Source organism: Zalophus californianus, chromosome 3 (genome assembly GCF_009762305.2).
Source record: "Zalophus californianus isolate mZalCal1 chromosome 3, mZalCal1.pri.v2, whole genome shotgun sequence".
In the NCBI taxonomy this organism is placed as follows: domain Eukaryota; kingdom Metazoa; phylum Chordata; class Mammalia; order Carnivora; family Otariidae; genus Zalophus; species Zalophus californianus.
Window position 1 is genome coordinate 129,855,380 of NC_045597.1, and position 25,528 is coordinate 129,880,907.

Genomic DNA, 25,528 nt, shown 5'->3' on the forward strand with positions numbered 1-25,528 from the left:
GAAGAAGGGTAGACTTGGGGTGGAAATTAGATAATTTGATTAGATAATTTGTTCAGTTGGGGAGACAAATTTGAGATGCTGATAGGACTTCCAAGGTGAGTTCTCATGAGCAAAAAGATATATAGGACTGAAAATCAGGGAAAAGTTCCCTGATTTTCTGTGCTAGAGATGAAAATATGGGAGTCAGTCTTGGAGTACTGAAGAGTTCCCTACAGTATATACAGTAAAAAGGCCAGAGAAATAGCTACATTTAAGGGGTGGGAAACTGGAAAGAAAGATCAGGAGGAATATGAAAACAAAATAGAGGACAGTCAAGGGAAAACAGGTTAACAGATAAAGTATCCATGTCATGTGGATATAGATTTTACAACCTGCAGTTTACCCTTGAGAGATGTTAATTCTTTGACAGTTGGTTCATCTTTAAAAGTAAACTGCACTAGACCTAGTCCAATGGGCTTTAGTGCAAAACCAGGAATGAATCTTGGCAGAGAATCCACTAGACTAGTTATAGTCTTGCCTCCACGATCTAGGGCTTAGGATCTACGGTGCATTCAGATTAATAGGGCAACAACCTGATCTAAGAGGTTCTAGGAAGATAAGAACAGGCAAAAGTTGAGGCTTCATAGGATAATGGTCACCTATGAAATACTACCTGATCACCTTTAATCACAGTTTGATAAATAGATATAAATCAACCTATGTTCACCCTCCTTCCTGTCCCTGAGTCAACCACAAAAAATCCCCTTCCCCAGTGCTGCTAGTGATACTAGATCTCCTGAGCAGCCAGATGTAAGCTAGATTAGGAATTTGAGAAGGAATGAATGATCTCCTTAGGATGTTTTAACAACACATAAACCAGGAAAGGGTCCAGGGAAAGTACAGGGTAAAGGGAGATGACAGAACTAGATACTTCTATAACAATGATGGTTTTCCCAAAATATTATATGCCAGAAGTCATATTTGTGGGTAGGGTCAGGAATGATAAAGAAGGATGGAATTAATGAGGCGGCTGGAAGAAAGTTTTTTTTTTTTTTTTTTAGGAATAAATTATAAACTAGAAAAGTCCTTCATCAATTGGGCAAATAATCCTATCATTGTGTGTGTGTGTCTATCTAAAGAAGTCACTCAATTAGTAGGTTTTAGTTTAGGATGTCTCCAATGAGGGAGTCAAGGAAAACTCATGAAGGATACAGATAGTGTCTCCCTCATTCATGGTTGTTTTTCTGGCACTTACCAGAATGTTGGTGACACAGTGAACACCCAATATAGGTTTGACTGGAAAAGGAAAGAAGGACCAAGATTTCATTTATTATTAGAAATAATAAAGCGATAATTCATTTCTGTTAAATGTTGATTAGGTCCCTGATATTTTAACATTACACAGGTTCTCATTTAGTCCTCCAACAATCTTGTGAAGTCATTCCCATTTTACTGACAAACACTGAATGTCAAACAGATTAAGGGGTTTGGCCAATGCCATTTGTTTAAGTGGAAAGGTAGCATTCTCCCAACTGTGTTCAAATTTGAACTAAATTACTGAGCTTTTAACTTATCTGAAATAAGATCTTTAAGGGTCAAAAATTGATACTCTAGGGGCACCTGGGTGGCTCAATCAGTGAAGCGGCTGACTTCTGATTTCGGCTCAGATTGTGATCTTGGGGTTCTGGGATAGAGGTCTGACTCAGGCTCCGCACTCAGAGGGGAGTCTGCTTGAGGAGTCTCTCTCTCCCTCTCATTCTGCCCTTAACACTGCTTGCGTGCACTCTCTCTAAAATAAATAATTTTTTAAAAAAAGAAGAATTGATATTCTAAATGTAAGGAGATAAGGGAAAAACCTAAGGAAAGAACCACAAATAGCTTCATATCACGTAAGGTTTTCTGGACAAATGAGTTAAAAAGGAAAAAAAAAACCACACAACTGTTTTCAGAGCCTACTTTTAGAAATAAAGATTGAGGATGAGAGTGTAGATTTTAACAATGGAGGATAAACAGATTGAGACCTTTCACTAGCAGAGTCTACTAACATAGGAACAGGATGCTTTCCTCTTTTCAGATTATTTCAGAAGGGAATAGTCTTTTATCAACTGCTCATCACTTGAAGATTCCAACATAAATCTCCCAGGAATTTTTATATGACTTTTCTGTCCTTTGCTGCTAATGTGCAGTATCAGGATTCCATTAATGAAAATTACACTCAACATTAAGCATCTCTATCAGTGGTCTTCAACTCTGGATACACATTAGCAGAAAGCTCTTTAAAAAGAGTGCCTTAGGCTTCCCCTCTAGAGAATTTGATTTAATTGTTCCAGGGGCAGGGCGTAAATAGGGCCTGTTTTTGTTGTTATTTTAGGATCTCTAGATAATTCTTTTTTTTTTTTTTTTTTTAGATTTTATTTATTTGACAGAGACACAGTGAGAGAGGGAACACAAGCAGGGAGCGTGGGAGAGGGAGAAGCAGGCTTCCCGCGGAGCAGGGAGCCCGATGCGGGGATTGATCCCAGGACCCCGGGATCATGACCTGAGCCAAAGGCAGATGCTTAACTGACTGAGCCACCCAGGCACCCCCAAAATAGATTCTTGATATATAATGACCAAAAGTTATTTTGACTTAGATTAGATGAAATCCAAAGCATGAATGGCCCAGTTTCCTGAAAAGGCTTAGAAATTAATGGTGATATAAATGAGGCACTGGGGTTTTATTACTAATTATAGTGTTGTAAAGTCATTTTTAAAATATTTTATTCCCATCATAAAGATGGAAAAACCCATACTCTGAACAATAAAACACATAATCCAACATAATAAATGAATGAGTTAAAGAAAACCAGGATTCTTAATTCCCATTCCTGGGAATAACATCATGTTCCTAGACCTCACTACTTACCAAATTTGAAGACCTATGTGAAAACAGCCAGTGAAACAAAACAAATTTCTCCTAGAATCAACTTCCAATTAAACTCAGAGGTTTCCAGAGGGGCGGAGCAAGATGGCGGAGGAGTAGGAGACCTAGATTTCGTCTGGTCTCAGGAATTCAGCTGAATAGGGATCAAACCATTCGTGACACTCTACGAACTCAACAGGAGAATCAAAGAGGAGAGTAGCAACAACTCTCTGAACAGAGAAGGCGACCACTTACTGGAAGGTAGGACGTGCGGAGAAGTGAATCCGAGGCGATATTCGGGAGGATAGACGGCGGGGGAGGGGCCTCTGCCGGCCGCTTCTGGGAAGTGCTAGAGCCACGGAGCACAAAATTGGAACTGTTAGAAGTCGGCTCCGCTGAGGGACGTCGCTGCAGTGGCTAAGCAGGGGGTGGAACCCTCGCGGGACAGTGTGGTCTCAGGACCCTTGGGGTCACAGAAAGACCGGGGGTGCCTGAGTGCAGCAGAGCTCCCAGGGATCGGAGCGGGGAAGCCGGCTGCAGAGACGGAGCTGAGGCGCGGGCTCTCAGCTTGGGGTTGCCATAAACTGTGATCCGCGGCCCAGTCGGGCCACTGCTCATCCAGCAGGGACCCAACAGGCGGCAGAGCCGGGGAGACTCCCCTTCCTTCCCGGGGAGGAGCGGCGCGGGAACGCACCGCAGGGATCTGCTGGGTTTGGGGACTCCACACGGGGTCGGGTGCCAGAGATAGCAACGCTCGGTCACAGGCCGGATGAGCACGGAGTGCGGCCGGAGACCGGGGACACGGGAGTGACTGCTTTTCTCTGGGGGTGCACTGAGGAGCGGGGCCCCGAGTTCTCAGCTCCTCCGAGTGGAGATTGGGAGGCCACCATTTTTGCCCTGGTCCTCCAAGGCTGTACTGAGAGCTTGCAGGGAACAAAAGCTCCTGAGAGCAAACCCGAGCAGCTTGCTTAGCCCGGACTGACAAGGGCAGGGCAATTCAGCCTCCGGCAAAGACTTGTGGAAACCACAGCAACAGGCCCCTCCCCCAGAAGATCAGCACGAACAGCCAGCAAGCCAAGACCAAGTTTACCGATCAAGGAGAACGGGAGAACTCCAGCGCTAGGGGAATACTGCACACAGAATTCATGGCTTTTTTTTACCATGATTCATTAGTTCATCAAAGTTAATTTTTGTTAACTGTTTTTTTTTTCTTTTTCCCTTTTTCAACCAACGTCTTATCAATCTCCTTTTTTTAAAAAAAAAATTAAATTATTTTTCATTTTTAGAGTCATATTTTATCCCTTCATAGTAGTTACCCTTATTTTTGGCATATATATATATATAAGTTGTTCTCTCTTTAAAATTTTGAGATACAGTTTCTTCTAACAGATCAAAATATATCCTAAATCACTAAGTGTATGGCTCTGTTCTAGTCTCCTGCCTGATCACATTCTCTCCCTTTTTTTTTTAAATCTTTCTTTTTTCAAACAACTTCTTATCAAGTCCTTTTATAAAATCTTTTATAATTTTCATCTTTACAGTCATCTTCTATCCCTTCATTGTATCAACCCTTATTTTGTACATATATGTCTTTCTTCCTTCAAAATTTTAGGAGGCACTTTTTTCTAACAGACCAAAATACGCCCAAAATCTAGTGTGTGGCACTGATCTATGCACTAACCTGATCATATTTGATCACATTCTGCTTTTTTTGTATTGTTCTGTTTTTGTTTTTATCTTTTTTTTTTCTCTTTTTTCTTTCTTTCCCTTTCTTTTCCCCTGGTTTCAGGTCTTTTCTGATTTGTATACAGTATATTTGCTGGGGACGTTGTAAACCTGTTAGCATTTTGTTCTCTCATTCATCTATTCTCCTCTGGACAAAATGACAAGACGGAAAAAATCACCTCAGAAAAAGAACAAGAGGTAGTACCGTCAGCCAGGGACCTACTCAATACAGACATTAGTACGATGTCGGACCTAGAGTTCAGAATCATGACTTTAAAGATACTAGCTGGGCTTGAAAAAAGCGTGGAAGTTATTAGAGAAACCCTTTCTGGAGAAATAAAAGAACTAAAATCTAACCAAGTCGAAATCAAAAAGGCTATTGATGAGGTGCAATCAAAAATGGGGGCACTAACTGCTAGGATAAATGAGGCAGAAGAGAGAATCAGTGATATAGAAGACCAAATGATGGAAAATAAAGAGGCTGAGAAAAAGAGGGAGAAACAACTACAGGATCACGAGGGCAGAATTCGAGAGATAAGTGATACGATAAGACAAAACAACATTAGAATAATTGGGATCCCAGAAGAAGAAGAGAGAGAGGGGCAGAAGGTATATTGGAGCAAATAATAGCAGAGAACTTCCCTAATGTGAGGAAGGAAACAGGCATCAAAATCCAGGAGGCACAGAGAACCCCTCTCAAAATCAATAAAAATAGGTCAACACCCCGACATCTAATAGTAAAACTTACGAGTCTCAGAGACAAAGAGAAAATCCTGAAAGCAGCTCGGGAGAAGAGATATGTAACCTACAATGGTAAAAATATTAGATTGGCAACAGACCTATCCACAGAGACCTGGCAGGCCAGAAAGGACTGGCAAGATATCTTCAGAGCACTAAACGAGAAAAATATGCAGCCAAGAATACTATATCCAGCTAGGCTGTCATTGAAAATAGAAGGAGAGATAAAAAGCTTCCAGAACAAACAAAAACTAAAGGAATTTGCAAACACGAAACCAGCCCTCCAAGAAATATTGAAAGGGGTCCTCTAAGCAAAGAGAGAGCCTAAAAGCAGCAAAGATCAGAAAGGAACACAGAAAACATACAGTAACAGTCACCTTACAGGCAATACAATGGCACTAAATTCATACCTTTCTATAGTTACCCTGAATGTAAATGGGCTCAATGCCCCAATCAAAAGACACAGGCTATCAGATTGGATTAAAAAACAAGACCCATCAATATGCTGTCTGCAAGAGACTCATTTTAGACCCAAAGACACCCCCAGATTGAAAGTGAGGGGGTGGAAAACCATTTACCATGCTAATGGACACCAAAAGAAAGCTGGGGTGGCAATCCTTATATCAGACAAACTAGATTTTAAAACAAAGACTGTAATAAGAGATGAGGAAGGACACTATATCCTACTTAAAGGGTCTATCCAACAAGAAGATCTAACAATTGTAAATATCTATGCCCCGAACATGGGAGCAGCCAATTATATAAGGCAATTAATAACAAAAGCAAAGAAACACATTGACAACAATACAATAATAGTGGGGGACTTTAACACACCCCTGACTGAAATGGACAGATCATCTAAGCAAAAGATCAACAAGGAAATAAAGACTTTAAATGACACACTGGACCAAATGGACTTCAGAGACATATTCAGAACATTCCATCCCAAAGCAACGGAATACACATTCTTCTCTAGTGCCCATGGAAATTCTCCAGAATTGATCACATCCTAGGTCACAAATCAGGTCTCAACCGGTACCAAAAGATTGGGATCATTCCCTGCATATTTTCAGACCACAATGCTTTGAAACTAGACCTCAATCACAAGAGGAAAGTGGGAAAGAACTCAAATACATGGAGGCTAAAGAGCATCCTACTAAAGAATGAATGGGTCAACCAGGAAATTAAAGAAGAATTTAAAAAATTCATAGAAACCAATGAAAATGAAAACACAACTGTCCAAAATCTTTGGGATACAGCAAAGGCAGTCCTGAGTGGAAAGTATATAGCAATACAAGCCTTTCTCAAGAAACAAGAAAGGTCTCAAATACACAACCTAACCCTACACCTAAAGGAGCTGGAGAAAGAACAGCAAATAAAGCCTAAACCCAGCAGGAGAAGAGAAATAATAAAGATCAGAGCAGAAATCAATGAAATAGAAACCAAAAGAACTGTAGAACAGATCAACGAAACTAGGAGCTGGTTCTTTGAAAGAATTGACAAGATTGATAAACCCCTGGCCAGACTGATCAAAAAGAAAAGAGAAATGACCCAAATCAACAAAATCATGAATGAAAGAGGAGAGATCACAACCAACACCAAAGAAATACAAACATTTATAAGAACATATTATGAGCAACTCTATGCCAGCAAATTAGATAACCTGGAAGAAATGGGTGCATTCCTAGAGATGTATCAACTACCAAAACTGAACCAGGAAAAAATAGAAAACCTGAACAGACCTATAACCACTAAGGAAATTGAAGCAGTCATCAAAAATCTCCCAAGAAACAAAAGCCCAGGGCCAGATGGCTTCCCAGGGGAATTCTATCAGACATTTAAAGAAGAATTAATACCTATTCTCCTGAAACTGTTCCAAAAAATAGAAATGGAAGGAAAACTTCCAAATTCATTTTATGAGGCCACCATTACCTTGATCCCAAAACCAGACAAAGACGCCATCAAAAAGGAGAATTACAGACCAATATCCTTGATGAACATGTATGCAAAAATTCTCACCAAAATACTAGCCAATAGGATCCAACAGCACATTAAAAGGATTATTCACCATGACCAAGTGGGATTTATCCCTGGGCTGCAAGGCTGGTTCAACATCCGCAAATCAATCAATGTGATACAATACATTAACAAAAGAAAGAACAAGAATCATATGATCCTCTCAATAGATGCAGAAAAAGCATTTGACAAAGTACAGCATCCTTTCTTGATCAAAACTCTTCAGAGTATAGGGATAGAGGGTACATACCTCAATATCATAAAAGCCATCTACGAAAAACCTACAGCGAATATCATTCTCAATGGGGAAAAGCTGAGAGCTTTTCCCCTAAGGTTAGGAACGCGGCAGGGATGTCCACTCTCACCACTGCTATTCAACATAGTATTAGAAGTCCTAGCCACAGCAATCAGACAACAAAAAGAAATCAAAGGCATCCAAATCGGCAAAGAGGAAGTCAAACTCTCACTGTTTGCAGATGATATGATACCTTATGTGGAAAACCCAAAAGACTCCACCCCAAAACTGCTAGAACTCATACAGGAATTCAGTCAAGTAGCAGGCTATAAAATCAATGCACAGAAATCAGTGGCATTCCTATACACCAACAACAAGACAGAAGAGAGACAAATCAAGGAGTCGATCCCATTCACAATTGCACCCAAAACCATAAGATACCTAGGAATAAATTTAACCAAAGAGGCAAAGGATCTGTACTCAGAAAACTATAAAATACTCAGGAAAGAAATTGAAGAAGACACAAAGAAATGGAAAAACGTTCCATGCTCATGGATTGGGAGAACCAACATGGTGAAGATGTCAATGCTACCTAGAGCAATCTACACATTCAATGCAATCCCCATCAAAATACCATCCACTTTTTTCAAAGAAATGGAACAAATAATCCTAAAATTTGTATGGCACCAGAAGAGACGCCGAATAGCCAGAGGAATATTGAAAAAGAAAAGCAAAGCTGGCGGCATCACAATTCCGGACTTCCAGCTCTATTACAAAGCTGTCATCATCAAGACAGTATGGTACTGGCACAAAAACAGACACATAGATCAATGGAACAGAATCGAGAGCCCAGAAATGGACCCTTAACTCTATGGTCAACTCATCTTTGACAAAGCAGGAAAGAATGTCCAATGGAAAAAAGACAGTCTCTTCAACAAATGGTGTTGGGAAAATTGGACAGCCACATGCAGAAGAATGAAACTGGACCATTTCCTTACACCACACACAAAAATAGACTCCAAATGGTTGAAAGACCTAAATGCGAGACAGGAGTCCATCAAAATCCTAAAGGAGAACACAGGTAGCAACCTCTTTGACCTCAGCCGCAGCAACTTCTTCCTAGAAACATCACCAAAGGCACGGAAAGCAAGGGCAAAAATGAACTATTGGGATTTCATCAAGATAAAAAGCTTTTGCACAGCAAAAGAAACAGTCCACAAAACCAAAAGACAACCGACAGAATGGGAGAAAATATTTGCAAATGACATATCAGATAAAGGGCTAGTAGCCAAAATCTATAAAGAACTTATCAAACTCAACACCCAAAGAACAAATAATCCAATCAAGAAAAGGGCAGAAAACATGAACAGACATTTTTCCAAAGAAGACATCCAAATGGCCAACAGGCACATGAAAAAGTGCTCAACATCGCTCGGCATCAGGGAAATCCAAATCAAAGCTCAATGAGATACCACCTCACACCAGTCAGAATGGCTAAAATTAACAAGTCAGGGAACGACAGATGTTGGTGGGGATGTGGAGAAAGGGGAACCCTCCTACACTGTTGGTGGGAATGCAAGCTGGTGCAACCCCTCTGGAAAACAGTATGGAGGTTCCTCAAACAGTTGAAATTAGAGCTACCATTCGATCCAGTAATTGCACTACTGGGTATTTACCCCAAAGATACAAATGTAGGGACCCGAAGGGGTACGTGCACTCCAATGTTTATAGCAGCAATGTCCACAATAGCCAAACTGTGGAAAGAGCCAAGATGTCCATTGACAGATGAATGGATAAAGAAGAGGTGGTATATATACACAATGGAATATTATGCAGCCATCAAAAGGAATGAGATCTTGCCTTTTGCAACGACATGGATGTAACTGGAGGGTGTTATGCTGAGTGAAATAAGTCAATCAGAGAAAGACATGTATCATATGACCTCACTGATATGAGGAATTCTTAATCTCAGGAACAAACTGAGTGTTACTGGAGTGGTTGGGGGTGGGAGGGATGGGGTGGTTGGGTGATAGACATTGGGGAGGGTATGTGCTATGGTGAGCGCTGTGAATTGTGCAAGACTGTTGAATCACAGATCTGTACTTCTGAAACAAATAACGCAACATATTTTAAGAAAAAAGAAAAAGAAGATAGCAGGAGAGGAAGAATGAAGGGGAGTAAGTCAGAGGGGGAGACGAACCAGGAGAGATGATGGACTCTGAAAAACAAACTGAGGGTTCTAGAGGGGAGGAGGGTAGGGGGATGGGTTAGCCTGGTGATGGGTATTAAAGAGGGCACATTCTGCGTGAAGCACTGGGTGTTATGAACAAACAATGAATCATGGAACACTACACCAAAACAAATGATGTAATATATGGTGATTAACATAACAATAAAAATTAAAAAAATATATATGATAATTAGAAAAAAAAAACTCAGAAGTTTCAGAGGTGAAAAAACAAAAAATCAGCACAATAGCAAATTCAGGATATAGAAACGAGCAGATGAAGGTCTTGTTCTTATTCTCTTTCTAAACCCTTAAATACACCTATCTAAAATGGTCATTTGCTAATTATAAAGCATCAGATTCACAGGAGATAGGAATACCATGAAATCGTTTTTTAAGCTAGAAAAAATTAATTTAAATTCAAAGACCTAAATTCTAAAGTATAAATGTCTAAAATTAGAAAAAAAGATTAAAATTCAGAGGCCCCTGGTCTTAAAGAATATCAATCTATATGCTAGTTTATATGTAGACATTACAAGAGGGCATTAATAATAAATAAAAATATCCACAAAATGATATTTTATAAGGCTAAAACAATATGCATTATTCTAACAGTCTGTGAGACTGGGTTAAAATCAATGGATTATTCTCAGGGGTAAAAATATGTTTCTCTCTGAACAGAAAGAACTGAAATACCACAAATTAAAATAATCCAACTACAAAGCTGTAGCTACCAGTTATGTAGACTATGGTTTCTCAAACTCTAGTGTGACAATGAATCACCTGAGGATGTTGTTTAAATGCAGATTCAAATGGGAAAAGATCAAGATAAGATCCATCTTTAATTCTGTTGTCCCTTCCAGGTGGAAAAGGACACACTGCAAAAACATTAGTTAAGTTGTTCGTTTATTTTATTTTTTTTAAAGATTTTATTTATTTAATTGACAGAGAGTGAGAGACAGAGAGAGAGGGAACACAAGCGGGGGGAGTGGGAGAGGGAGAAGCAGGCTCCCTGCCGAGCAGGGAACCCGATGCGGGGCTTGATCCCAGGACCCTGGGATCATGACCTGAGCCGAAGGCAGTCGCTTAACCAACTGAGCCACCCAGGCGCCCCAAGTTGTTAGTTTAATTTAAAAATTCCAACTGAAGCAATCTTCTAAAGCAGTGAAAACAGAGCATTTCATAACTGCACATGAAAGTTACATTTAATAAGAGGAAAGTGGTTCTTTCCATTTCTTGCTCCTATATTCGAGACAATAAACCTTTACATCCCCAGGGATTTGAGGTCTGGTTCCAGGTGACTTTAACTGGCACAAAGCCTAATTGGTATATGAAATGTGCTTGCTACTGCAAGAATTAAAGCATGATATAAAGAGTTAAGGGTAATCACAAAAAGCAAAAAAATTACAAAACTATATACCTAAAATGTTGCACAGATTATAAATTAAGAAGAGTATACCATTGCAAAATTAATATATACTGTATCACTGCCACACATTATCATCTAGATTTCCTAATCAAATTAAAAAAACAAAACAACAACAACAAAACACTTGTCCTAATAATAAACCTTATGTGCTCGGGCAGAGATTTTATTAAGTGCCCTCATCTGCTGGTTAGGGAAGGGAGGAGTTGCAGGAAGTCATTTCTGCTTGTATTCATTGGTAAAATCAAATTTCACAGTGACTTGCTATTGTGGTGTGTTAGTTTTGATTATGTTTAAGTCCGTGTCCATATCCTTGCCTGCAATTCTTCTGAGCAGGAAGTGACTTGTCGATGTATGACAGGTGACAAACACTGATGTAAAGCAAACTGCACCGATCCCAGCTAAAGACCAAGTACAGTAGCTCTGGCTGGCTGGAAAACGCCACCAGCGGACAACTAACTGCATGAATTGTCATAGAGTAGGATGACTTTCTGAACAGTAGTATCTGCAGGTTATGTGACAAATAGCCTAGTGACAGAGTTGACCTCCAACAACTTAGAGGCACAGGTTTTAATATAGAAAAGCATGTGGCCAAACATCCAACTTCTCAGCTAAACCTGGTCAGATAAGCATCTCCATTAACAATATTATCTTTGAAGGTGAAAGGTTATAGACAGGATCTTGATTTGTGGACCAGCCAATTCTACCATTACAGTTTGGAGCAAACAAGTAATTATGGAACTATAATACCCTTTGGGGAGAGGGTAGGATGATGGTGAAGAGGAGCTCACATAACTGTCCAGCTACTGTGAATGAATCTGCAGCTGTGAAAGATATATACAGATAATTTATGGCATACTAGACAGTAGAGAAATTTTGAGGAGTGATTTGAGTGGTCCCACAGATTACCCACTTAACTAGTACTTCCCCTGGGCAGAAGGACTACATGTTAAAAGATTCCTCTGTGTACTTACCTTGTAAACATAACTGATGGCTCTTGGATTAGTAAGGAGACAAAAACTACACAGTAATTTGAAAAAGGAAAGTTTAATCTATTATTAAGAGAGGATTGGAGTAGGGAATTGGTTAGTGAGTGAAAGAGAATTCTAAATGTTATAGTAGTAGATACAAGGGGCAACCACTACCCACAAGACTGAGATGAGGGCCCAAGGAAGAACCCTCCCTTCACCAGCGCTGAGATCCAGAGATCTCTACAGAGAGAGCACAGTGTTGGTTCCCTGACGGTGGAAAAGTGACAGAGGTGTCTCACTAGTGAGACTTGCCAAAAAAATCTGCCCTCTATGGAGTCCCAGAAGAAGCCATTCATAGCGAGGTGTCAAACCCTGGAACCTGCTAGGTGCTGAGGATAACTGCTTGCTTCTGGGTGCTGATGGCACCTGGAGTTAAGAAGCTGTCTTCTACAAGAGTCTAGTGTACTTTCATGTATAGCCTGGGCCAATATGGCGCCAGGTTGGTTCCTGGGATAAAATCTGAGCAGCAGGCTCCCTAGAAACCCAGTTTTGTGGGGCCCCCAGAGTGCACAATGTGTGGGGCTAAACAGAGAGTGTTGGGATCGGTGACTTAGGCAAGGGAACAGGTCCATGATGTCTATGACTTCAGGGTACAACACTACTGCCCAAGTCAGGCTCTGGAGAAAGTGCAGCGGGTAGGGGTGTGCCAACTCTAGAGAAAGATGTGCCACACAATTACCTAACGCTAGAGAAAACTATGTGGAGGCTGAGAAATAGAGAAAAAATATGCCCAGAAAGAGCCTAACCAGGAAGCCACCCTGAAACGAGGAAGGGAAGCACCTTCTATTTCCAGTGTCCCTCCAGTGCCCTCTACTGGTAAGGCTTAACATCAATACCAGTCAGCATAGGAGAAATATTTACAGGGCCCTGCTCCATTATTACAGAGCAGAAGGGACTAAATTTGGACCTGAAAGACAGTAAATTGATAACAGCATAGTCTACCCTTTTGACTACTCAGTTTCCATATGCACACACTTTCTCACACATTTGAACTCTTGTACAATAACAAAACAACTCTGTATTCTACCTAACAAGATACAAGCATCCTCCTTACAAGTGAAGAGGAAACCTCAAAATGAGATGCACAGTGCCAATAGCCATTGTATCCATTACTGTGACATTCTGAATTACTTTTCAAATTCTGTCACAATCCCACCTAATATTCTGTTACCTAAAGACTAAATTATAAACTTAATATTTAACAACTTCAATGTAATAATTTGTTAAAAAAAAGAAAGAAAGAAAAAAGAAAATGGGAAGGAGAGAAGAAAATGTCACCTCCAAAAATAAAGGTCTATTAAGTATAGTGACCCAACTGAATGCCCAGAAATGTTACTGAAATGCTCCCAAATTTTTCTGGGTCTGATTACCCTCTGGTTCTCACATACTTCACAAAGACATCTAAAGTACTTGCTACTTTTTGCTCATCAGATACAATCAACACAGTATTATCAACATAGTAAATCAATGTGATATTTTGTGGGTTGTTGGGATAATTAAGATTTCTAGAACAGAACTGACCTGGCCTTGGCTGTGCTAGATAAAAGCGAATTGCCTTTGGTGGTCCTTGTAAATTAGTATGGAGAAAAAACAATTAACCAAGTCAATAGCTACATGCCAAATGCCAGAGGCTGTGTTGATTGTATCAAGTAAAGATATCGCATCCGGGACGGCAAGCACATTTGGAATCATCCAATGATTAAGTTTACAATAGTCCATTCATTCGCTAAGATTCATTCAACTTTTGCACAGGCCAAATAAGTGAGTTAAACGAGACGTGATAGATATCTCAAGTCTTATTTCAAATATTCGAAGGTGGCACTGATCTCAACAATCCCCTTGGGGATACACTGTCGTTTCTGATTTTCACCTTTCCACAGACTTATCTACAACTCAATGGGTACTCATCCTCCACCGTTCAACTTCCATTCCTCTCTAGAAAACGTGTCAGCAAACTTTCTATAAAGGGCTAAATAGTAAATATGTTTAACTTTGTGGACCTCATGGCCTCTACTACAACTACTCAACTCTATTTTAGTTGTGCAAAAGCAGTCGTACACAATAGACAAATGAATGGGCACAGCTAGTTCCAATAAAATTTTGTTTACAAAAACAGGTGGTGGATAAATTTGGCCCAAAAGCTGTAGTTTCCCAACTCCTGGTCTAGAAATCCAAGTCTTCAACCTGAACATTTACATATTTCCCTGTACTTACCCAGACTCCATTAACTTCCACATTCCCAGATATAAAAGAACCAAATAGTCCTTCACAAACCCATAACATAGTTTAAAAAAAAAGGCATAAAATCAATGTCTGCCTTTAAGATTAGGCGATATTTGCACGTATTTTGAAACACACAATATCCCTCCACTTATCTAGTCACCATCTGAAATTCCTGCATTACCCACCCCTCATGGGTAAAGAATGAAAAGGTCTTATTAATACATGTTTCAGTTGGAAATAAACCAGTGTCAGACTAAACTTTAATTCTTCTCTCAAAAGCCGCCCTCAAACAGGGTAATTTTCCTCAGGACCATACATAGTCAATTACCACACAGTGAGGTCTATGAGAATGCTGAATGCCAAGCTCCATATAGGGAAGAGAGGGATACCTAATTCTGTGGGATTTGTACCTAATTCTTTAGGTAAAGGGGAGAGGCCCTGAGGGGTTTTAAATAAGGTGATGACCTAATTCCACAACTGAAATTTAGAATGCTTATTCTTGAAGCTGTGCTGAATATAGATTTTTGGGGGTTGAGGGGCAAGTCAGAAAGGAGACTGAAGGTGATTAGGAGGCTACTAAAAGTAATCCAGGTGAGAGATTGAATAGAAGGGGTGTGGAGGTTTGGGAAGAGATCTGGGAGTCAGGGTTAGTTGAATTAAGCAAATGAATCGATGTGGAGGCTGTGAAGGTCGTTAAATGGTGAAGTGTGTGAAGATGGGCTCTTGACTTGCTGAAAAAGACCAGCTAAGGAACGCTCTCTGTTCTAGATTATCTGCAGAGGAGGACCTGGAGCTAAAATAACAGGGCAAGAGGCCTTGAATGCTAACAGAGGTCATGACAGAGGGTAAGGGTATGAGAAGGAGACTGAGGTAATGACAGCAACAAGTCTTAATCAGTTCAAAAAAATGGGTCATATCTGAGAAAAACAAAGCTCATGGTCAAAAAGCTCCAATAAAACAAAGAAAATAATTTGCATCAGAAGTCCTAAGTATGCAAATTATATATATATTTTATACACACACACACACACACACACACACACACACACACACAAAGAGAGTACTGTTTGCTCACAGGGAGGAAAACCAGGTGTCAGAGGGCAACAATGAAAGGAAGACTTACCACATACACCTCCTTACTTTTTCAAAATATTGGACCCTGTGAAGAGAGTGACTACTTAAAAAAATAAGCTGGAAAAAAGTGAAGGTAGAATAAAAGATTTTCTGACAGGTAATATCTCAAATTTCTTAATACCATTTCTCAAGAAGCTACTGGGGAATGTAGTCCCATCTACATGAGAAAGTAAATAAACAATAAAATCATGCGTATCTAAGAAATAGGGATTCCATCAGAAATGTCAGTAAAGAAAAATCCCAAACAACTGCTATGGAACAGCTCTAGCAAGCAATAGTCCAAATTGGAACGAGAGGACAGAGAGCTTCAGAAGAAACCAAAAAATCGGTGTGATTATGTGGAAAAATCATACTGAGAAGATGTGGGAGTATATAGAAATAGAAATTGATATGTGGAAAAACTAAGCTATCTTTTTCTTAAATGAATTAAGTATTAACTCCATGATTAAAATAATTTTACTCAGACTCACAATATACTTGGCTCAGTAAACAATCTGTACATAATCATCATGAGTAAATACTAAAATGGAAACAAAAAATGTGAGAATTATATTGGGAGGCAGAAGAAGGGACAGCAAGGGGAATGTGTGTAAGAGAGCTAGATATTTATCTCCTTTAATGGGAAGTCAGTAGATAATATCAACTATTGATAACTTAAGAAATAGCAGTATATGCATATTATCCCAAAAGACAAATACCACAAAAAACACCTAAAAGAGGTTGACGTTGTTGCCTAGAGGAAGCAGGACTAGGGGAGATGAGAGTTGACTGGGTTTTTTGTTAAGTTTTTATTCTTAATTTTTTTAGAAGATTTATTTATTGGAGAGTGAGTGAGTGAGGAGAAGAAGACTCCCCACTGAGCAGGAAGCCCAACACAGGGATGGAGGGGACCCCACAGATACCCTAGTATGCTAGTAGAATGATAATCTGTAACTCTGCGCATTAAAGCATCATTTTTATCTCCACAATAAGTTAAATAAATAAAAAAAAGAGTTGACTGGATTTTTGTTGCTGTTGCTGTTGTGAGCTTTTTAATAATTCTTTCTAATTTTACTTACATATAAGTAGGATAGAAGTACAGGATTTGGAATCAGACAGCTTGGATTTGAATACTGGCTCTGATATTTCACTGGCCTCGTAGACAGAGGCAAATTACTTAATCTCTCAATTTTCTTTTTTTTTTTTAAAGATTTTATTTATTTGTTTGAGAGAGAGAGAGAGAATGAGAGATAGAAAGCACGAGAGGGAAGAGGGTCAGAGAGAGAAGCAGACTCCCCGCTGAGCAGGGAGCCCGATGCGGGACTCGATCCCGGGACTCCAGGATCATGACCTGAGCCGAAGGCAGTCGCTTAACCAACTGAGCCACCCAGGCGCCCAATCTCTCAATTTTCTTGTCTCTAAAATAGCGAGGAAAAATAGCATGCACCTCACTGAGTGGCTTTGAAGATTAAATGTTTAATTCATGTAAATTGCTTAAAATATGCCTGGCACGTAAGTGCTCAATAGTAAAATAGTAAATAAGGGCTAATACTTATTAAGACAACAAATACTAACTCTTGTTAATTAATAAAAAATACAAAGACATTAATAACTAAAGTCTCATTTTAAAAAACAGGGGCCACATATTAAAGTCTTTTCCCTTTGTGAGAAAACTCACAAAGTTAACACCCCCAGGTACTAAGTTGGACTTTATCTCTTGAGATTACAGTCTTCACTTTAATCCACGGTTAGGGGTAGGGGTGGGGGAGGAGAAGACTGGTGAAAAATTCTACTTAGTGCTGGAAAGGGGGAGCTCAAACTGGAATCTGAAGGGTGAGTTTTAGCTCAATAAGCCAAAAGAGGAGGGAAGAGAGGTCCAGGCAGGCACAATGACCCTTGAAAAGACAAAGGCAGGAGGAACATGGTAATAAAAAAAGGCTAGCAGAGCCAGAACAGAGAGTAACATGACAGAGGTGTGCGTGCTACGCAGGAGCAAAATCGTGCCAGGCCTTTAGGCTGAGTCAAAAAGTTTGCCTTATCCTAAGGTAATGCAGAGCTTTAAGCAGTTCTGAATGTTTTCCCTCTGGGTACAGCATGGGGAACCAACCAGCAAGAATTCAGATAATCAATAGGGAGGCCATTTGCAAAAATCCAGGCAAGAGATGATGGTAGTGACAGGAATGGAGAAAAGTAGATAGAGTTGAAAAGTATTTATGTAAGGGGCGCCTGGGTGGCTCAGTCGTTAAGCGTCTGCCTTCGGCTCAGGTCATGATCCCAGGTCCTGGGATTGATTCCTGCATTGGGCTCCCTGCTCAGCGGAAAGCCTGCTTCTCCCTCTCCTACTCCCCCTGCTTGTGTTCCCTCTCTCACTGTGTCTCTCTGTCAAATAAATAAAATCTTAAAAAAAAAAAAGTATGTAAGAGGTAAAACTGACAGAATGCTTTTTTTTTTTTTTTGGTCTAGTCTGATTATATGATTTAAGTAAAAGCTGCCCCCCTTAACTCCTCACCAACAGCAATATACTCAATTATAAAATATTCATAAACAAAAACTATAAGACATTTCAATCATAAAGTTAACTCTTCACTTCTAAATGGTAAAACCCAGGTCTTGGGACAAAACCAAAAGGCACAAAAATAATACAGAATTCAAAGGAATAAGATGGAAATAACAGCAATCTAAATTCAATAGACTAAGTAGGTACATGAAACAAGGTTCTTAACTCCTCAATTTCTGTGGTTGCTGCCTATAAAAAAAGCAAATATCCTGCCTGCCCAATGCCTCTCCCCTCCCTGTGCCACTTTTACCCTAATGTTTTTACTCCACAATAGGCTTAGAGGAAAGAGAAATATTCCATGCTTTGCAAATATCTAAAGGTGTGTGTGTGTGTGTGTGTGTGTGTGTGTGTGTGTGTGTGTGTGTGTGTGTGTGTGTGTGTATACACAGGCACAAAAGCAGATTATACTCAATCATATATGTAAAGTGCATGATAGAATTATGAAGAGGACATCTCCCCCCAGCTCAGGTGTATATTGAGGTGTGTTGTGGGGTACAGTTTCCTAAGTGAGGTGAGAACTCAACTGAGTCTTAAAAACCAGAAAGAGGGGTGCCTGGGTGGCTCAGTCGGTTAACTGACTGCCTTCCGCTCAGGTCATGATCCTGGAGTCCCGGGATCGAGTCCAGCATCGGGCTCCCTGCTCAGCGGGGAGTCTGCTTCTCCCTCTGACCCTCCCCCCTCTCATGTGCTCTCTCTCTCTCTCATTCTTGCTCTCTCAAATAAATAAAATCTTAAAAAAAAAAAACAGAAAGAGTCATAGAGGTAAAGATAAAAGGAAGTATCTCAGCAGGGGGGAGTAACAAGAGAAAAGCACACAGGAAAAAACAATGAAATCTGTTGTTGGAATATAAAATTTTGGTTTACAGAGTACAGAACCACAGTTAAACAAGGGTCAGATTCTGTGGGACCATTTTAAGGACCATGGGTTCTATTCTGAGCAATGAGAAGTTATTAAAAGATTTAAGCAGAGGAGAAATTCAGGTTTACATTTTTAGAGATCATTAGCTGAGGGGTTGTGCTGAGAATGGATTTGAGCTTAACACCATCTGCTAAGATTTCAGGTAGCAGGTGGCTATGGTACCCCAGTTAAGAGTTGATGAGACCCTGAACTAGAGAAGTAGAATTTGTGGGGGAAAGAAGGGTGAAAACGTTAACAGATTCAGTTATCTGACAGTTGTGGAGGTTAAGAAAAGAGAGTAAAAAATGACTTCTTGATTTCTGCCACGATCGTTGGATAGTGGTACAGATCCATAAGCCATTCTCCAAAATCCCTGGAGCCAAATATGTTTTAAAATTCAGAATATTTAAAAAAAATTTCAGAGTATTTTGGATGTTAGAAAGCAGATATGGGGCGCCTGGATGGCTCAGTTGGTTAAGCGACTGCCTTCGGTTCAGGTCATGATCCTGGAGTCCCGGGATCGAGTCTCGCATTGGGCTCCCTGCTCAGTGGGGAGTCTGCTTCTCCCTCTGACCCTCTTCCCTCTCGTGCTCTCTATCTCTCATTCTCTCTCTCAAATAAATAAATAAAATCTTTAAACAAAAAAAAAAGCAGATATGGTTTACATACCCAATGTAACTGTGTACCCCCAGCAGTTCCTGGAACAATACCAAGTAATCAAATATAGCAGCATATCTGTAGCAAGACACATCCCACCAAGTGGAATAAATGATAAATAGCTCCCTGACAGTGCATTTAGGTTTTGTAGCAAATTGAGTTCAAGTTTTGCTGACAAATGAGTTACCAAAAATATTTTGGTTTTCAGAGATTTTTTTTTTTTTGGTTTTGGAACTGTGGATAAGAAATGTTAAATGTGGTAACACCTACAAATAAAATATAGGAAGTAAAACAGGTTGTTTTTGTCTTTAAGGGGATGAAGGTTCTGGTTTACTCAGGTATAATCTCAAGATAATTATGACATCTTAAAGATGTCCAGCGGGCAATGGGATAGATGACCAAACTGGTTGGGACAGCTTGAAACTAAAACAATTATAGGGAAAACGTATACTCGGGGAAATACTCTATTTGGTGCCAAAAATATGAGCCCAACTCAGAGAATGACTCAAGGAAATTTCATCTGTCAATAGTCACTAATGACCTAGTATTCAGAGTCCTACTTGTCTCTGCTTTACCACATAAATTAATGCACTTTGGTCTCTTGCCATTGCTGGTACTGATTTGAATTCAATGTTTCTATTAGCAGTACATTAATTGTGTTAAAATTACCCAAATTATAGAAAATGAATTATTCTGATATTGATGCATAATTCTGATGCATAATTAGGTGACTGAAAATATGTCCTTCTCTATCAGATTTTGTAACCATAAAAGATCTGTCACAACAAATGCATTTCTACACTTTATGAACCAGAGAACTGAATATGTTCTCAAGATGATTTGGGCATTGATCATTTGCAAAATATTAAATATACTTATTTTCTTTTGGAGAAAAATTCCTTCTATCAGGAGTGAAAATTAAAAGCTTCTATGGAAGGCGTAATCATCCCATCAGAGTTTCCAAGCCTATGTCCCTACAGGTCACTTAGGGACCTCATCCAACCTCTCAATCTCCCAATCTAGTCTTTTTAGGGGCTAGGAGTCTGATTCCTAGAATTTGTCTCTTATATCTGTTTCATAGTAAAAGAAAAATATATATAAAATGTTAACAGACTATAACAATAAACTGGCTTACGTTTACTTTAATAATTTTTTTAACATCCCATCTAGCACTATTAATATGCCATAAAATTTAGAACTTAGAACAGAACTGGACAAAATTATTTTTCTCTCTCAAACTTTCACTTGGTAATTGTTACCATCAAAATCCCCTCAGGAAAACCTTTCCAGTTTTCCCTGTCCCCAAACATACTACACTATGCTGAAGGATCCATTTAAAACACAGTAATGTAAAGTGAAGTTTCATACAGTTCCTATGTTTGAGAGATTTAGTCTAGCATCAGGTCCTAGAGTCTCAAGTCCTAAATGTTTAATAAGGATTAGAGTACAATTCTGTATTTTTAAAAATGTACAGTTTGGTTTTCTTGCTTTCAAATATGTGTGTGTGTATGACACAGTACGCTAATAGAAAAATCAGCCTTAAAAATGCAAATTCAATACGATGCCATTTTTGGAATTGTAGGTTCCAGCCACTTGTGGTCATAAAAATCAATCCAGTGTGTTGAAACCAGTATTTTTTTAAAATAATAGAGATTGTGAGGTTAAATATTGTTTTGTGAGTCTTGTTACACACACACACACACACACACACACACACACACACACACACACACAGTGTACTGCATTGAAGCATAGAATACATTTCTTATTGAGGATTACAGTCCAAAAAGAAGTTTTAAAAATACTAATGTTGAAGAAGTGTGCTTGCCAGCCAAAAATCTATAGAGTGTTGCCAATGGAGGGATGACCCTGGGTTGCTGCCTAATAAAATATATTTTAAGCCAATACAATAAAAGATCAGAAGACTAAATTATGTTGTCCATGTTGACTTAAAAAATTAACTGTGGCTCTGAAATACCAAGGAAGGATTAAACATCTCAATCCACATGGCATCTTCAATACACATGTGATCCACAGTAAGAGAAGAATGACATCCTCACTCGTTCTCCCTGGAGTCAGGCATCATCTGGACAAGTAGAAATTAGGGTAAATCAGAGCTGGACAAAGAACAATGGACTATTCTGTACTCATAAAGGCCTTACAAACTATATGAAAGACAAAAAGATAGTATCTTTTTGATAAGTGGGATTAAGGGTGAAAAGATAACATGAGCCTTGAGTCAAGTCTCTGGAAATAATAATGCCATGTCTACCACTAACTTGCTAACTTGCTGAAGTTAGACTACCTCTCTCAGCTTTGGTTTATCACAAACTGGATGTATTGACTAAATATCAAAGTGAGAAGGGGATCCTGATAATGCTAGGACAAAAGGAGATTCCTGATTTAAAGCCTCATTATCTTAATCTAGGGAAGTTTTTTTTTTTTTCTATTTTACAGATAGTTTAACTGAGGCACACTGTTACTCTAGCTAATGTAAACATGTTACATTTCTCCCTTAAGAGTAAAGATAGTCTAATGACATCTGGCTCAATAATCAATGAAGTTTAAATTAATACTCTAAACTTGAGGCACAATACCTACCTCTAATTTTTAAATAGTACTTAACATATGTATTTCTCTGGATGGAGAGATTAGGAGGGCCAGCCAGGCTCTTTTGACAAAAGCAGAAGGCATTGCTTGAAAATATTATTAATAATTACGTCCTGTTTGTGTGGCTGACTTTTTACCTTTAACTACACGTTAAAAAAGTACTAATAAATAAAACAAAAATGAGAGAGAGGGAGGCAAACCATAAGAGACTCAACTATGGGAAACAAACTGAGGGTTCGGAAGGGGGGGTGGAGGGATGGGGTAACTGGGTCATGGGCATTAAGGAGGGCACTTGATGGAATGAGCACTGGGTGTTATATACAACTAAACTCTACCTCTGAAACTAATAGTATATGTTAATTAAATTGAATTTAAACAAAAAATTTAATAAAAACAACAAACTATAGGATTTGCCCAAGGCATTTTGTTAAGTGTGCAATTTAAAATATATTTTTAAAAACTAGCAAATATAGCATAAACAAATGTAGGCACTAGAATTGCCATTTATTATTAGAAATCTCTATGTATAAATGCTATAGTTAAAGCGATATAAAAAGAAAGATGCTTGGTACAAATAAGCTGTTCAGAATGTTTAAACTAATATGTATGCCAGACTTCAGATATTAAAAAGTAAAAGTTAAATTTAAATTCTAATTGTAGGGTATGACTTTAACCTCATGTCTTTTAGCCACAGACTCAAAGAAAATGTATACAGTAAAAGCAGCAACAGATTTTCTCACAACCGGAAATTCTCAAATGAAAACACAGCAACTTTCTTATTTTTTAACAACAGAATTTGAATTTAAATGTCTTCATTATGTAGTATAACTTTTATAGCAAGTTACACTGGCTTAATCACATTTTCTAAAATCAGAAAAATTGTTAACTCTATGGGGGTTCTAAAAACAAATATAGTTATTTGATGAGTTTGAAGTGAAGTGTTTTTGATGAGTTTTGAGAGAGAAGGAAATAAAAAGCTAAGATAAGCACCAGTTTCACCCTCAATTCTTAAGCTTCAGAAACGCCTAATTAGGCAGTGAAAGGAATTTGGGCCTGGCACACCCAGGTTCAGTCGTGGCAGGATCCTGAAACAAAGTTTTTCTGAACCTTTGAGTCATATGCCACAGGCAAACCAGAGCCGCGATATACAGGTCTTAAGTCAACAGGTCCTTTAACGAGATGGTGTGCGGTTGGTGAGTGGCAGTTGGATTTCTTCCTGCCACGAAGAAAATAACTCTTCCCGATCAAACCGGAAAGTGGGCGCAGCTCTGGCTTAGGGAGTGCACCCGGAAAAGTGTACAGACCAGAGAGAAGGAGAGAGAAAGAGGGATGTCCGCGTCCCGACCACAGAGCGCTTTCCAAACCACTAGGAAACCATTTAAATGGCTCGGGCGGCCGCGGTTTTCAGCCTAGGACTGTCTGGGGTCCGGCTGGGAAAGTTGCCCGGCAAAGCCATGCCCTTTCCTGTCGCGGACTTGTTCCCCACCCCCCCCCCCACCCCCGCCCGCCCCGGCACAGGGACGAGAGGAGACCAGCAACCTGTTAGCACGCGTGCAAACGCGGCCGTCTCGCGCCTAGCCCAGCCCCTCAGACCCCCCCCCCCCGCCCCGCAACTCTGAGACTCTCCCAGGGTCAAGCTGCGGGCCACCGGGACTTCTGCCCGGGTCCGGCTCCTCGGGAGCCTCCCTACAGAGACTGACAGGGTCGACAGGGCTAACCCCCGGAGCGCCACCTGCCCCGGCCTCGGGCGCCCCTTTCGGCGTCTCGGGAGGGGCAACTGAAAACACTGCTCTCGAGACCACCTCCAACCGGCCACTGGGACCGTACCCCTCTCCCCCCTACGTGAACCTTCGAGTCCGTCCTACCGCCCCCTCCGACGCTGCCCAGGGTCTACTGGTCTCCCGGCCCCTGGCCCGAGCGCCGGCCCGCCCGCTTACCTGGCGGGTGGGCACGGCAGGACGGCGGGAAGCAGCGGCCGGGCGGGCGCTGGACTTGGGCCGGGCGCCAGGTGCAGGTGGTGGCGGCGGCGGCGCCTCCGGTTGCTGTCGCTACAGTTGCCGCTCAGTCCAGCTCCGCCTCTGCCGCCGCCGCCTCCTGCCTTCCCGCTGGGTCTCCTGCGTTGCCAGGAGAGGCCGAACCGAGGCTCCCCTTCCTCTTGGAGTCTCCCAGGTGAGCTCCAGCCTGCGACGTCGGCAGGGGCGAGGCCCCCGTCCCGCGCCTGCGCGCCAGGCTCCCGCCCCGCCCAAGCCCTACCTGAGCGCTCCAGGTGAGGACCGAGCGCCGCGCGCGCTCGGTGGGGGCGCTGTCCCCGCCGAGCGCAGCCGCCGCTCCCCTTCTTTCTCCGCGGACGGTGAGGCTGGTTCTCCAAGCGAGGCGCGCCTCTACCCGTCTACATTTGAGGAGTCCTGCCCTGACCTGGTGGCAGTGGTCACCTTGTAACCAGAAGTCAGTCTGGGTCCTTGGGGAACCAGAAGGTCTGTATTCCCCTCACACACTTCTGCCCTTCTCCACGGTTCACCAAAATGAAGGGGTGCACTGCCCGGAGACTGGGGGGCCCAGTGCCCCCGAGAACCACCTCATGACAGCTGCAACTGTTGGCTCGTACGGTTTACTCGAGCAAGGTTCAGCAGCTTCTGTCACCAGTTAGGTTCGTGAGCTATTGGGTGAGCTTCCTTCCCATGTACTAGTCTTGATTTCATCACTTGACTCATTCGGCACAGCTAGTGGTTTCCGTTTCTGTAAGCGCGCGCTCTGGTAGGGGCGCCTCACGTCCAAAGGAGGAGCCTCCCTCTTCCAGAGAAGAGCCTCTGGTATTTGGCACAGCCTTGCTAACTTGGGGCGCACCACCCCTTCCTGGATTGCTATCGAAAGGCAAACCAATTCCCAGAGGAAAGAGAAAACAGCGACAATAGAGAGAAACCTGCTGTCCTTGTTTGGAAAGACACTGGTTCCTGGAGAGGTTTTCCTTCTACTGTACTCTTGCTTGAAAGCTCACCATCGATTGGGAGGGTGACAATGCAGGCTCTAGGGAGATAGGGGGTTTTGCCACTGTTTTTAAAGACAGAATTTATCCAACAGAATTTTTTCCTTTTATGATATTTACAACTTTGTTTCAGCCTTCCTTCTGCTGTTATGACAAACACTGACACACCCAAAAGCAGGACTTAAAAATGACCTTTATACCTTCCTAT

At 40.8% G+C, this 25,528-nt stretch overlaps 1 protein-coding gene across 4 annotated transcripts in view; it reads right to left on the minus strand.

The window, feature by feature from the left end:
• GALNT3 (polypeptide N-acetylgalactosaminyltransferase 3) overlaps positions 1–24,969 on the minus strand; it is a 50,723-nt gene extending 25,754 nt beyond the window's left edge. Inside the window, exons 1-2 of one of the 4 annotated variants that reach the window (XM_035726812.1) lie at positions 24,275–24,969; positions 3,137–3,230 (exon numbers count right to left, since the gene is read on the minus strand). The gene's annotated coding sequence lies outside the window, so the exon portion shown is untranslated. Of the gene's footprint in view, positions 1–1,234; positions 1,264–2,884; positions 3,007–3,136; positions 3,231–24,274 lie in introns of those variants that run through there. The other 3 variants (XM_027590860.2, XM_027590862.2, XM_027590863.2) reach the window with 3 other exon arrangements.
• Positions 24,970–25,528: the final 559 nt, after the last annotated feature.